Source organism: Sus scrofa, chromosome 1, assembly GCF_000003025.6.
Source record: "Sus scrofa isolate TJ Tabasco breed Duroc chromosome 1, Sscrofa11.1, whole genome shotgun sequence".
Classification (NCBI taxonomy): domain Eukaryota; kingdom Metazoa; phylum Chordata; class Mammalia; order Artiodactyla; family Suidae; genus Sus; species Sus scrofa.
Genome location: NC_010443.5, coordinates 233,519,017 through 233,532,025, shown reverse-complemented (window position 1 = coordinate 233,532,025; position 13,009 = coordinate 233,519,017). Strand labels below are relative to the sequence as shown.

General features: G+C 36.0%; 1 long non-coding RNA gene across 1 annotated transcript in view; it reads right to left on the bottom strand.

The window, feature by feature from the left end:
* Positions 1-13,009, bottom strand: part of LOC102163669 — a 589,637-nt gene that overhangs the window by 21,457 nt on the left and 555,171 nt on the right. Inside the window, exon 6 of the long non-coding RNA XR_002336498.1 lies at positions 1,237-1,361. This is a non-coding gene — a long non-coding RNA (uncharacterized LOC102163669). The remainder of the gene's footprint in view (positions 1-1,236; positions 1,362-13,009) is intronic.

Sequence of the window (13,009 nt, the reverse complement as noted above, 5' to 3'; positions counted from 1 at the left end):
TCAGTACCTTGATTTGTTCCAAGGAATAATATTTACTCCAGGAAAATGCTTCTTTTCGTCATCTTTCCAAAACCTCTAAGTACCAAGAGCTCTTTTAGAAGCTGTTTTCTTTAGGGATTCTCACTGAGCCACCTACTCATTGGAGGAAAACTACTTCAACAAGCCGATCAAGAAACATTGTGGCTAAATGGTTGGTCTCACCGTCTGGAAGATCATGGTTAGCCCAGTAGAGCCACCATCTGTCTGACTTGCACAGATGCCTGAATAAAGATACCTTTCTTTCCAATGCATTGTTGATCTGACTGATCTTATGGTCCAAGTGCCCATACTTAAAATTCCATGAACTACCAAGGTCACTACCTGGTTTTCTTTTTAACTACCCAGGGAATGCAGTATGGGTTTGTTAATTAGTATTTGCAACTTAAATATTCCAACAGAAAATAAATTCTGGATACAAAACTGCCAAAAGTAAGGGTTTCAAAAAAGAAGCTTTAAATCAAACTGTTTCATGTTTTCTTTTTTTTTTTTCTTTTTTCTTTATGTATTGACGTTTCCTCTGCCTGTACAGGCATTTAAAAACTAACACTACTATTTTATAATGTTATACCACTAGTTTATATTTATTTTGTGTGGTTTGTAGTTGGGCCTTGTGTAGTTTTAGGGGAACAAGTTCAAAATTAATCTTCTTATCCCCTGTACACAGTCCCAACTGCACATAGGTCAGCTGAATGATGAGATGAATGGAATGAAAAACTTTTATCTGGATCATGAAATCTTAAGAAAACAGACCTTGTTTAAAAACCATGAAAAAGGTTGAAGAAAATAAATTATTGAGCTGGATGTCTTTCATAGAAAATCTATCTCAAAACATGATTCGTGGCCTCAGTGTAATATGTACCAATAAATAAATTTGAAGCGATTTGCATTTTTATAGGACTGGAATAAAAATTGGAAACCACAAGAGTATTTAATCACACACACACAAAGTAAGTGCTTATACCCATGTATTCTCTCACATGCCTGCAAGTAAACACACACACACATCAAATAATCTCCAGTTAGTTAATTACCATAATAAAACAAGCACACCTCAGTTATTAGCGGAGTTGACATAGTTCTGGCCTCTTACAGTGTCAGCATTTCAAAGTGCATAAGGCATGCCAAGAAAAGGAAAAGCTAAACACACACACGCAAACACACACACATACCACACCACACCTCTGAGGTCATGGTTACCTTTTGATCAGGGCTTTTGCAAAATATCCCAAGCCCTGAAAGAAATCATGAAGTTTGAGAAACATGTGTAGATTCTGACAAGCTTCCAAGCTTCCTGGTGGGAATACTTTGTGTTCTTTTCCATCCTGCTGGAGGAGAGCAGTGGTTTATGGACAATCTCCTAGGCAATTAGAATTCCATAATTCAAATTAATAACCTCATAAAACATTGCAGATTATGTACTTGGTTTTTTTAACCTGTAAGTAAAGTACTATTCTGATAGTGATTTTGAAATTGCTTGGAATTCATTCCAGCCTGGCTAAAAATAATTTTTTAAAAGTTAAAGACATTTGAAATAAAAAAAGATTGCATTTAATGAAGGGTTTTTTTTGTTTTTTTTTTAATTTTTGAAATTAGATTTTCAGATTAGTAGGACATGAAAAATATTTGCTTTTATTTGTTGGCTTTACTGGGAAGTAAATGTCAAGGTCAAGTTTTTTCTCAGGATGACCTTTTCTAAGTAGGAAAGGGGGAAGTGGCAGGAACACAACTTCATTTCATCATGTTCCTGTTATGCTTCATCACATTGTTAGTGAAATGAGTAAGTAAGTGAAATTTTTGGTTTCATGCACTAGATTATGTGTTTTATATATTTCCCTACTTTTAATTTAGTAGGGCAGTTCTTTCCATTAGAAGATGGGTCTCATTAAAAGAAATGTTATTATGGAACTGTGTGCATTAGGTTTAATTTTCACTCAATTTAAAAAGAATACTTGAGAGACTGGTGCATTGAAGCACAAGAAAATGATTAGTTGGGATTCCTTTTAAAGAGAGGAGCTGAATGTGTGAGTAGTAGTGCCTCTGGGCAAATAAAACAATCAAATTGTCAGAAATGGGGTTGTGGGCTTCACATAAATGACCATACTGCTCTAATTTCAGACCTCCTGCCTTTCTTTAATGACCATTTCTCTCTTTCTTGAGACAGCAGACAAGAAGGGCTGGGAATAGTGGGAGGAGTAAGGCTTTGGTCCAACTAGGACAAGAGCCCCAGAGGGATGCCTTTAAGAATGTCTTATATTCTCACACCAGGAGGAAAGTCAGGTCTTCCTGAGGTGTGGGATCCTGTTCCAGCTTGAGCTCTACTTAGCCCAATAGTATTTAAACTTCAGTGAGCATCAGAATTACCTTGTTCAAACACTGATTCCTGGTCCCACAGAGTTTCTGATATAGAGTAGGTCTGGGAGTGGGGACAGAGAAGTTGCCTTTTTTAAAAAAAACAGTTTCACAGATGATAGTGATGCTGCTGGTCCTGGGACCATATTTTGAGAAGGACTGATCCAGAACGGGCTTAGGTAAGATCAGTGTGCTCCAAATAGATTAAATGCATATACACATGCAAATATGAATAAGTTAGATTTTCCTTATAAATTTGTTAGGTACGTAATCACATCTGAGGACTGCTCTCAATGTTTGGCTAATTCTCAGTTGCAGGAAGAAGTAGCCATATATAGTTAAACATCCATTTGCTCAACGCCTCCCTCTGGAAAGCTCTTTAGCTTTGAAAAGATAGTTCCATTTTCAGTCGACATGACAGGTGTGAGATTATTGAAAGAGGCCTTACAGAGCTGTAACTTGTATGGAAATATGATTAATCTGCTTGGTATTATCAAGATTTTTTTTTTTTTTCGCTTGCAGGTAACAGAAACTAACGCTGGATAACTTATGTGAAAAAAAAAAAAAGAAGGACTTTGCTGTTAGGTCATAAGAATGAGCTCAAATCTGAATGAAAGGATGGCCCTAACCAATTGACTTATGTCTTTATAAAAAGTGGAAATTTAGGTACACAGAAATCTTCCAGGGCATCTATCCACAGAGAAAGGGCCATGAAGGCAGCCCTCTGCAAGACAAGGAGGAAGGACTCAGAAGAAACCAAACCTGTGAACACCTGGGTCTTGGACTTCTAGCTTCCAGAACTGTGAGGAAACAAATTTCTGTTGTTTAAGCCACCCAGTCTTTGGTATTTGGTTATGGCTGCCCTAGTAAACTGACACATCATCTCAAGATGATGAACTTGATATCAAAGTTCCCACAATGTATCTTTGCTGATCATCCTAAAGCTCGATAATAATTTTCTCTTTTTCTAATTTACAAAAATCTCTTGAAATTTAAATACATTCCATCTTTTGAGCTTTCCATGTATGTTAAGATTGGCTAGTTGGCAAGTCCCTAATATGGCCACTGAAATTCTTGAAATAGCATCTGTTCCCCTTTCGTTAAGACTTAACAATGCTGATACTTTTCATTGGTCCTCCATATCTTATTTGATATTAATTTGATAATATGTTATATTATATTAAACCCTGATCATTTTTTGGAGGGGAGAATTTTCAGGTTTCTCCAAGAAAGGCCCCAAATGAACTGCCCATGTGTCACATGGCAGAAAAGATGTAACTGGTCAGCCACTAGCTTCTGCCAATTCTAAATTTTCCACAGTCATCTCTGTAGGTACTTTTCCTGATGATTACTAATTTAATGTTTATTATAGAATTAATTTTTAATTGACTCTTCTGTCTCAGAATCTTCATGGTTTCTTGGCCCCCCCTTGAAGGCGGTTTCTGTTTTAGCACCCTTAGATTTCCCTGTTAAGCTCAAATTTCCCAAACTCCTCAGTTTAGGGTTGAACTTACTCCCTCGATCTATAATCACAGTCTCAAAAAAATCAACCCCATTAGGTGCTTACATTATTCTTATCTGAGTTATGAAGAAATAGATTAGAGACAGATTAAATAACTTGCCCAAACATTCATTTAGTAATCAGTGAACTATGCTTTATGCTTAAGCAAAACTGGGCCACATTCACAGTGTTGTTAATTCATTAACTTTTAACTTCCAGCATTCACTTAAAACTAGTATTGATTTTTTTCTAAACATCAACATCACATTTAAAAACCACTGTTCATGGGGGAGATTGACTAAGAGAACATTGGTCACTCCTGTGGTGGGCTTAGTGGAAATACATGGAAAATACACATTTTGTGGATAGTTAAATAATGCCAAATATCTCAAGATTTTCTGAAAATTGGCCCTAAAGTACCAGGGAAATATGTCCTTGATGTTCTGGATGGCTCAACAAAGATAATAGCTCTCATATTCATCATAATGATTCTTTCACATTTGCATTCTACTCAATAATATATTTGTGCTTGCTTTAGCATAAATTATTTATATGTTTACATGCCATTGCTATACTTAGAGAAATTGTTTTCTATATTTCTTGGTTATTGGATAAGATACTGTTGTAATGACTATGAATTTTAAAAATGAAATGGATTGAAATTAGGGAGGTTCCATGACTCAAAAATAACTTCCTGTATTACATTAAAAACTTCATGTATAGATAGATATGTGGACTCAGATGACAAACCTGATTTTTTACTGACTTATAAGTTTTGTTGTAATGATCCCTGAATAAAAAAAAAAATGCCCATATTTCCAGAGATAGTTCAAGACAGTGTTTATACACAGCATTACTGGAAGTTCTATAAGTTTGTACATTTAAGTCATATGACAGGGCTGAAGTTTCTTTCCTCCACGGGGCATTCTATTTGACTGTCTCTGACATATACTCATCAAAGGACTCTTTTCAGCAAAGAAAGATGAATGATGATGTTATTCTTATCTTTAACAAAGACATCATAAACATCATTACTTTTAATTGAACCAAAGTGCGCAGATACCTCATAACTACATTCTCCTAGTTGAGCTCTCAACATTCGTTTTAATTGTAGAGATCATGTCACAGTCATATGCAGCAACAGCCTTGAGAAGGCCTTCTTGTAATTATTGATGGCATTATTTAGCCTTGAAAAAGTATATTGTAGATAAACCAATTTTGTTAAAAAGTCTTTATCACTGAGAACAAAAAAATAATTAATTCATCTTATCCAAAGGTTGACCCTTCACTGGAATGTCTTCATTTCCCTTCTCTGTGAGGAAAATAATCACTGAAGCCAGGGTCAGGAAATAATGGTCCTCTTGCTGCATATTTGAGTTGTGATTTTCCAGATTTAAGTTGATGTTCATCTATATAGTAAGTTTTCAAAGTCACTTCCTATTGTTTTTAAAGAAATGATATTCAAATCACTGGCTGGCTTTTTTTTTTTTTTTTTTTAACTTGAAGTTTCCACTTTTACTACCCCATTGAGCACACAAAGGAAATCAGGAGGCATATTGTTTGAGGTGAGCATTCCTGGTAAATGATGCAGTCGTTGCTGGGTCATTCACAATAAGTGGTGTCCTTGATACAGGTTGCCACTCCCCAAGTTCGGTATGGCCACCTTTTTTCAGCTTGGCTGCCTCTTTTTGATCCAAAATAGATTTAGCCATGCCTACAGCATGAGCTCTATCAAATATTCTCCAGTTACATAAGCTTCATCTTTTAAAGTATTTTTGAAAATGACCTTGAAGTTAACTTTGAAAGATATTTTATTTGCCTATTTGTATTTTTATTGAATTGCTCCTGGCAAAGTCTTCTGTTTTATTTTATTTGTAAAAATTCCTAGTGGTTTTTCTCCAATTATATTCACAGGGGTTTAAATTATGCTACAAAAGTGATATAATCACACCATTTTGTGTCAAAGTTTTCTAGTAAAAAGTTTTCCAAGTTTCAGGTTTGTTATTAGTAAAAACCTCATATTTTAAAGAAATGTCAAAATATATTTCAGTTTGGTGTTGCTTACCTCTTACAGGGTAGTGTTATAGTTTTACTGAATGTCATACTTATTGTGAATCTCTGGAAAAGCATCCTGTCTAAAGCAATTCTCAATAATTTAAGATTTTTTCAAATCGTCTTGTATAAATTCACAGGTTTAAAAGCATCTGACTAGAACATTTTATTTAAGCCAGTGATTCATACACTCATCTCAAAATGTAATTAAAAATTACTACCCTTAAAAGATAAACCAAGAATGACACTGTAATAATAAAAATTAACATTTTTGGTTCTTTCATGATATTGTGGTACTAACTATGGTGGAAATGATACCTAAATGTAATTGTGTTCATGTCAGTCTATCCAGATCATGGATTGAAATATTTAACTGTCTGCTTTTTACTTCCCAGTTGCTTGTTTGCAACTTTCCTGGTTAGTGAGCGGCTTTCCACATTACCTCCGGGAGAAGCAAAGGTCTTTGTATTTTGTATTTGTTTTGTTTTATTTGTAATAGTGTTTTAGTAGCACTTAAAAGACCTCACAGGGTTCATTTTTTGACATGCAGCCCAGGATTAAAAGTGGAGACTTGAGGGAAGCAAGTGTTAGACCCATTATCAGAGGAATTAGGAAAAGAGAAAGATCTAAGGGTTCCCTCTACCTCAGAAGGTCATGTAGTCTGGTAGTAAAAGGGCTGTAGGAGAATGAGAAGTTAAAGGAGGGATAAGTTCAACTCATGGGGAATCATGTGGAGAGATTCAGGGTTAACATTAGGAAACTCTTTAATATTCACTTCCAAGGAGCCATCAGTATAGTATGCAGATTCCTGTAGATCATCTAAGGCCCTTTGAGGATGTTTCAACCCCATTGAAACTTTCATTCATAGCAGCTGGCATATCACTGAAGAATTATCCAACCAAGGGCAGCTTACCTGCTCTAAAACTTTGCTGAGTTGGTCATTCTACCTTTTCTATGTTATTTTATTTTATTTATTTACTTACTTTTTAGGGCCACACCCACTGCATATGGAAGTTCCCAGACTAGAGATTGAATCAGAGCCACAGCTGCTGGCCTATCCCACAGCCACAGCAATGTGGAATCCCAGCCATGTCTGCGACCTACACCACAGTTCATGGCAACGCTGAATTGCTGACCCACTGAACAAAGCCAGGGATCAAACCACATCCTCATGGATACTATTCGGATTCATTTCTGCTGTGCCACTATGGGAACTCCTCACTCTGCCTTTATTGATACTTCTTCAGCACCTCTCTTTTTTAGCAGATTGGGTAATTTAGAAGCCTCCTGAAAGTAGAGAGTGAGGGCTTTAACAACCAAGGATACAGAGATGAATATAAATGGGAAGTACATGGGAAGAGTCTTTAAACTGAGGAAATCCATCCTCATTACATAAAGCATTTTATTAAATGCTGTTGTGGTTGGAGGAGCCAATAACGGGTGAGTGTGTGTCATCAAAAGTCAGAAAGCAGAACAGTGGCCTCTAGGTTATCACACTAGCCTGTAAAATAAAGGCAAAGCCTAAATAGACTGCCAGTGAGAATTCTTTTCAAATTTCCGTGTTGCAGTTTACTTGGACAGATAAGAATCAGACTCGAGGTCCAGTGACATTAAGAAAGTCTGGTCTTGTCGCAGCAGCATTCCCAATTGGTGACGTAAATGGCATGCTGGTTTCTAATTATCACAGAAATACTAGATTTCCTTTATAGTCCCAGCATACTAAAACATTCTGTTCTTTGGGTTTTCATTAAAAAAGCAAAAGAGTAGCTGACATGGAATACACATTCTGCTGATTCCTCTATGTGACAAACCTCTCAAAGACATTAACAACACAGCAATGAAACCAAAGAACTCTGTAACTCTGCAGTAAAATTAATGTTCTAGGTACATACACCCTGCTGCTTCTCTGGGTTGTGTCCCTGAAAGTGGGATGCCAGGGGATACACAGGCCCCAATTTAAGAAGGGCCACACTCAGTTCCACATCATGAATACTATTTATGGAGTATAACCAAAGGTTAAACTGAAGCTCATATTATAGGTTTCCTGAGAAGAAACATATATTTCTGGAAGGTGGTGGGTTTTATTTTGTTTTGTTTTTAACATGTCAAATACTAAAAACATTGAAACAAATGTCATTTGAAAATGAATCTTATTGGGACAGGGCTAATGGCTGAGGATGGAAAAATAAATGGATCATATGATTTTCCAGTCCATAAACTGTAAAGTCAGTTTTCTTATTTCTGTACCCTTGGGTATCCATTGCTTATTTGATTTATTTAGTTCCCTGCATATGTTAATTCTACCCATATTTTACTGTCCTATTAAAATGGCATCTCCATCAAAGAGGCTTCCTGGATGCTTCTGCCTGGAATTAGTTATTCCCTCCTCTATTTTTTTTTACTAGGACAATATTTGGTATTTTTTACATGGTCTCCTACCTTCTAATTTGCATTTTCATTGTTTATGTGTATGGCTGATTTGTTTCACCAGAGTAGAAGAACCTTGAGGACAGGGACAATCACCCAATACTGTATCCTCTAGACACAGAGGACAATAAATGTTTTCTGTAAAGGGCCTGATGGTAAACATTGTAAAGTTTGGGGGCCAAGTGTGGTCTCTGTCTTACAACTCCCATTTTTTTTATAACCATTTAAAAATATAAAAAACATTCTTAGCTTGTGAATTATATAAAAAGAAGTCATGGGACAGATTTGGCCCTCAGACTTTAGTTTTTTAGCTCTTACTTCAGAGTATTTAGCAATGCACAGAACAGAACATTAACAAATTTTTGTTAAAGGAATGAGTAATAATAATAAGTAATAACCATTTGAATAAACACCTGGATTATTCAACAATGTCCTTATTCTAATCAACATGCGTAAAAAGAACAAAACATTTGCACCTCCATTAATCACACTTACTAGGCCATCTTCCTCCCCCAGAAACTGTTTAATTATAAAAAAAATAGAATTGATATTTTGTACTGCTAAAATTTAGTTAACTGTTACTCTCCGTGGATATGCAGGATAATGGATAGCCAAAAAAGTCCATACTCTATGTGTACATAAGATCCATATATAGCAAAACAATTTTAAAATATAAGATAGAGTGTTGTTAAGAACACACTTTTAAGTTCTCCGAGTTCTTAAATGCATCCAAATCATTCCTCCCTTGGGAGGGAAGCTTTATGAATGCTTCTGCTTAGGATTTAGAAAGCTATAGACTTCGTTACTCCTTCCCTAACAAGGAGATCTAAGAAACAGTAACTTTTCTAAACCCAGCAGAGATCTGAAATCATAACACAGTGAAGGGAATGTAATTCCAAAGGGGGACAAGTTCTTCTGAGACAGTTAGGAAACATGTACTCTCTTAGCTTTGGAAGAACAGAGAGATGGGAGAGAAGAAGTTTCTCCATAGAAGTGGTTGAGAAGGAATCAGCTAAGATATGAATGAATTTTTAAAGGCCAAGCATGGGCTCGTGTATCAGTTAGAGTACTTAGGATCTCCAAACACATATTCACTCAGCTAGAGGCAGAGATGGAGATGGGTGAGAACCTGCTCAGTGGCTCCCATACACAGAAAGTGACTGCCTATCTTGGGGGTAGAGGGATTTTCCAGATCCATCATCTCATAAGAAGTAAAAAGCTTCTGGGAAAAGCACAGAAACCCTTTTGTCCCCAGGGCCATTAAGGAAGGTGAGACAGAAGTAAAGTATCTCTGTGTCTTAGGGAGGGCTGGTAAACCCTATTACTTGCACCAGATATCAAACAAAGATCTATTTTTTTCCAGTAAAGGCCTTCTGATTCTAGACGAGACAGAAGAAAACCCCTTGGGCCAATTATTACTGCAACAGTACAAAGCAGATTTCTTCTAGTGCTAAGGAAAGGAGTTAAACTCTTTCCTGCCTGAGATACAAGGTAGACTTGGTTTCCTTGAGAATCAAGAGACAAGGTCACTCTGACAGTCCCACCCCCAAGGGCCCATGCTCAAGGACTGCCTAATATTAAAACTAGAACAGGAAAACAGAGCCTACCAGCTGCTGTGGTGAGTCTAGCACTGACAAGCAAGCAATTAACAAAACTACCCATGAGGAAGGAGTAATGAGTGAGAGAAGAGGTTTGCAGACTGTGGCCTCTGGGCCAGTTCTACACAGCAGACCATTTTTGCTGGGTCTTTTAGCTAAGAATTGTTTTTATAGTTTTAGAGGATTGTAAAATGAAATCAAAGAATAATATGAGAAAGAGATCGTACGTAGCCTAAAAAGCCAACTTATTTATCCTTTTTACAGAAAGTGTTTGTTAACTCTTGGACAAGAGCATGAAAAGAGGCTCTGTACAAAAACTTCCCAAAATTAAGGTGGACCTGGAACATAGCAAAACACTCTGCAGCACACCAGACGCCACAGTAAGTACTATAATGTGAGGCAAATACTAAAGGAATTTGAAGTTTAGGGTGTCCTGAGAACAGTGATAGCAGCACCAAAACCTATGCCTTGCTTACCAGACCTCCTAGCTCAACCACTTCATATTAATAGCCTGGCAGAAGAGGCAATCCTATTTCCAAGTTTACAATTTATATACTTTAGTATATTTTTTTTCTCTTCTACATACAATTACTGTTTCAATTAAAAAAAAAAAACCTAGATGATACAAAAGATGAATAGGAAAAATAACATATTTTCAAGTGATAAAGCAGTCAACAGAAGGAGAACTGAAGATGACCCACATGTTAGAATGACCAGAAAGTACTTTAATAATTAATTATAGTCAATATGTTAATGTGTCCAGTTTTTTAACTGGATGGAAAACATGGATGAACAGAAGCCAGAGAAGATAAGACTTTCCCCTTAGGCCTCCAGAAGGAATGCAGACCCACTGACCTTCAGTTTAGCCTGGTAAGACCTACTTTATACTTTTGAGTTCCAGATGGTAAGATAATTTATATGGTTTTAATCCACTTATTTTTTTTTTTTTGTAATTCATTATGGCTGCAATAGGAAACTAGTATGAATACAGATAGAAAACGCTTTAAAAATATTAGCAAATCAAATCTAGCAGTGCAAAGGGATACTACATCATGACCAAGAACAGCTTATACCAGAAATGTCATGATAGTTCAGTGTTTGAAAAAATCAATGTAATTCATCGTATATGGTTTAAAATAGAGAAAAGAGAGAGAGAGACCCCATATATGGTCATCCCAGTAGATGCAGTGTATTGATTAATTTTATGTGTCAACTCAGCTAGGCCATAGTACCTAGGCCATAGGTTATAGTTTGGTCAAAAATGGTTCATTTCTATGAAGGTATTTTTTAGCTGAGATTAACACTTAAATCAGTAAACTCTAGAGAAAGCAGATTGCCTTTCATAATGTGGGTAGGCCTCAACCAATCAGCTAAAGCCATTTAAAAAAAAGACTGATACCATATGGTATTTATCTTTCTCTTTCTGAATGACTTCACTCAGTATGAGAGTCTCTAACTCCATCCATGTTGCTGCAAATGGCATTATGTCGTTCTTTTTTACGGCTGAGTAGTATTCCATTGTGTATATATACCATATCTTCTTAATCCAATCATCTAGTCACTTATGATGGAGCATGATAATGTAAGAAAAAAGAATGTATACATATGTGTAACTGGATCACAGTGCTGAGCAGTAAAAAAAAAAAAAAAAAAGTATTGAGGAAATAAAAAAATTATTAAAAAAAATACTGATACCCCACCTCACCCAAGATATAGAGGAATTCTGCCAGCAGATGGCCTACTGAGGTGAACTGAAATATCAACTCTTCCCCAGGTCTCCAACCTGCTGCTCTTCCCTGCAGGTTTTGGACTTGCAAACTTTCACAATCACATGAGCCATTTCCTTAAAATAAACTACATTTGATAGATAGATAGATAGATAGATAGATAGATAGATAGATAGATAGATAGATGATAGATAGATAGATAGATAGATAGATAGATAGATAGATAGTAGAAAGATAGGCAGGCATACAGATAGACAGAAAGGTAGATGTAGATGGGGAGGGGAGGGAGAGAGAGAAAGAGAAAGAGATGGATCAGTCTCCATCTAATGGATGGATCATCTGTTCATCCAGTTGGTTCTGTGTTCTCTGGAAAACACTGATACTTTTAGTAGAACCATTTATCAGTGTCTGTCATCCATTCCTGCAAATTAGGAATAGAAAAGAATTTCCTAACCTCTTAGAAAAACCCACAGCTAACATCATACTTAATGGTGAAAGATTTTTGTTTTACTGTAAAACTAAGAACAAGTCAAGGATGTCTCTTCTCAACACCTCTATTCAGCACTGCACTAGAGGTCTTAACCAGCCCAGTTTTGTAAGAAAAAGAAACAAATGGCATTAGTATTGGAAAGGAATAAGTAAAACTGTCTTTATTCGTGGATGATACAATTATCTACAGAGAAAATATCCCCAAATCCACATATAACTGTTAGAATTAATAAGAATGTTTGGAATATTCAAAATTCAAGTGTATTTCTATATAGTAGAAATGAATAATTGGTAATTAGTATTAAATTTACATTTCAAATTATTTTAACTTGATATTATGTATAGAGTAGGATCAAAAGCAAAATACATATATACAAATATATTAAAATAGGTTACCATAAATCATTGATGAGGAAAACTAAAGACCTAAATCACTGGACATTATGATGATTAATTCAAAGATGAAAGTTGTTAAGATGCTAATCTCTCTTCATTGATCTACAGATTCAGTATGGTCCCAAACAATCAGTCTTTTTAGTAGAAATTGACAAACTTTTTCTAAATGTATTTGAAGAAGCAAAAGGTCTAGCAAAAGAACAATTTTGGATGTTTCATGTTACATGATTTCAAGACTTCATAGAAATTTATCAAGAATGTAGTCTTTGACTTCCATATGACCCCGCAATCCCACTCTTGGGCATATATCCGGACAAAACCACTTAAAAGAGACACATGCACCCGCATGTTCATTGCAGCACTATTCACAATAGCCAACACATGGAAACAACCTAAATGTCCATCGACAGAGGATTGGATTAGGAAGATGT